The following is a 2,832-nucleotide window of genomic DNA, read 5'->3' as shown; positions in this document are numbered from 1 at the left end:
GAATTATTTCCTCCCAGGAAATGGGGGGGGGGGGGGGGTTTCCTCCTCATCTGCCTAGTTTAAACAGCAGGAACACTCTTTCTGAGCTTCCAAGGTTGTCTTGCAACACCATCGGAGATGGAAAACACTTCCTGCCCTGTACCGGGGAAAAACAGGGGCATTCCACTGTCCCCCGTGACCTGTGGGGACTCAGGCGTGAGTGACACATGTCCAGTAAGGAACAGACCCAGCGGGCACTACAGCTCCTGGCCTGCCACGCGGCCGCCTGCTGGGAACCCCGCTGACAGGGACCTGCCGCCGCCGCCCCCCCCGCGGGGCCACCTCGAGAGGCGCAGCATGGTCACCCAGTAGCCCCGCCTGAGAAGACTACACCTCCCAGCATACCGTGCACGCGAGAAGGGCGGCCCGGAAGCCCAGTGCCGGAAGACTACTGCTCCCGGCATGCCATGCCAAGCAACATGGCCGCCCGGAAGCCCAGTGCCGGAAGACTACCGCTCCCGGCATGCCGCGCAAAACAGCACGGCCTCCCGGAAGCCCAGTGCCGGAAGACTACCGCTCCCGGCATGGCGCGCGAAACAACATGGCATCCCGGAAGCCCAGTGCCGGAAGACTACCACTCCCGGCATGCAGCGCAAAACAACATGGCCTCCCGGAAGCCCGGTGCCGGAAGACTACCGCTCCCGGCATGCCGCGTAAAACAACACGGCCTCTCCGGAAGCCCAGTGCCGGAAGAGTACCGCTCCCCGTATGCCAGCGCCCTTCCCGCCCACCTGCAGCGCTCAGTGAAGTTTCACCCTGTTAAGGTTCCTTTCCATCCCGGTTCCTTTTTCCCCCTGTCCCCCCCGGAAACCGCCGCAGAGCCCGGAGCGCGACCTCGTGATCCCCAGCACGGGCCCGGGGCTCTCCCGACGCTGCCGCGACCGGCCCCAGGTCAGCTCCGACACTGCCCCTGCCGCCCCACGACTTCTCCTGGGGCTTCCCCTGGGATCCCTCCTTCCCCTCCCCGACACTGTCCTGAGCTGACACAGGACACCGCCCCCCCCCCCCCCCGGCGCTACTCCGACCGCGCAATAAGGCGCACCACAGCCCCTGCGCACCCTCTTCCTCCTCTCCCCCCGCACCACCACAGCCCCGGCGCACCCCCTCCTTCTCCCCGCTTCCATGGCCCCGGTGCACCGCTCTTCCCCACCACGCCCTCAGCCCCCACCGCCCCGGTGCACCACCCTCCCTAGCCCCGGTGCAGTTTGCCCCGGCCCCAGTTGTGCTGTGCTGCCTGGGACGCCCCCATGCGCCGGGACCCCCGGCACACGCGGGACCCGCAGCCCAGACCGTGCATCCCCTGGCCCTGCTCACCTCCTGCACGGGGCAGCCGCTGTGCTGGTCCCAGCAGGCAGTGCTCCGCAGCAGCTCCATTGTCCAGGTCTGGCCCCTGCGCAGGCTTCCCCCAAATGCAGCCCCAGCCCCGGTGTGTGCCCGCCCTTGCCATCAGCCCTACCTGGGGCTCGTCCCAGCTCGTCCCAGCCACAGGGCCCCACCTGGGGCCTGTCCTGCCACCCAGCTCCCCCTGGCATTCATCCCAGCCCCAGGGCCTGCAGCTGTGGGCCTGCAGGAACTGGGCAGGGGGCCTGGCCATCAGCCCCTTCAGGGACAGCTGGGGCTGCCAGGGCAGCAGAGGCACCCCCACTCTCCTGACAGCAGCTTGCTGAAAGCTGAAGGGAGAGACCTGGGGTGTAGAGAGGAAAGGGGAGTATGCGGAGCACAAGAGAACAAATAGAGAGCTCTGAGTGCAACAAAAGTAGAAAAAGGCAATGACAGAGCAAACAGAGTGACTCGGGGGGCACCAAAAGGAGGGCCCTGGGACTCACCAAGAAGCACCCAGAAAACTTCGGGACAGGAGAAAAAAGCTAAACAGAGACCTTTGCAGCATGTTGCAAAACAAACACAGGGCCCTGGGGCACACCAAAAGGCACGCAGAGGGCTCAGGGGCAACCCAAAATGTGAATTGAGGGCTCTGGAGGGCATCAGAGGGCAAGTGCAGGGCTCTGGGGCAAAGCAAAATACAAATAAAGGGGCTTAGGGCACACCAGAGGGGCCATAAGGCATGTCACAGGGCTCAGTGCAGCTGACAGGATGATGCCTGCAGGCTCCCCCCATCCCCACGGAAACTCTGTCTCCCCACTCCTGGCACGCAGGCCCTGGCACCAGACCCACAAGGGACACTGGGGAGTGCTGAAAGCAAATCCAGAAGCAGTCTGGGGACCTCACATAGCCCTGCAGGGGTCCTGGGTGCCCCCACAATGATGGGAAACACCCCCAAGAGCCCAGGCAATGCAAGGGAAATTCCCTGCAGCTCTGTCAACAGCACTGGGTTCCCTGGGAAGCGCAGGGATGCCAAAGTACAAGGGATTTGGGGACCAGTTCCCAGCCCCGGACACAATGTGTAATCTCCTCCCCTGGGCATCATCTTCAGGCAAACCGACAGCAGGAACCACAGACATGAGTGCAAAGAATAAAGCAACTGTTTATTGTTTTACTGCACAGAAACAATAGCTGGAAGCAAGTCTGCCATGGAGCTCAGTGTCAGCATGCTTCCCCTTACCTGTGATGCCTGAAGAGTCATCACCACACCAGCGTCCATCCATCCATCAGGGAAGGGTCAGCTCCTGCTGCTGCCCTTGATGTGGCAGGTGTCCGAGTAGCCAATAGCCTACTCCTCTGCTTTTTTCTGCAGGGATAGGATTCAGCTCCGAGAGCTGAGAGGAAAAGCCTGATCTTGCCTGTCTGCACTTCTGCCCTACCCCAGGCTAGAGCCCTGCAAGACACTTCCACAGC

Source organism: Dromaius novaehollandiae, chromosome 20 (assembly GCF_036370855.1).
Source record: "Dromaius novaehollandiae isolate bDroNov1 chromosome 20, bDroNov1.hap1, whole genome shotgun sequence".
Classification (NCBI taxonomy): Eukaryota; Metazoa; Chordata; class Aves; order Casuariiformes; family Dromaiidae; genus Dromaius; species Dromaius novaehollandiae.
Note: the sequence above shows the minus strand (reverse complement) of the source record.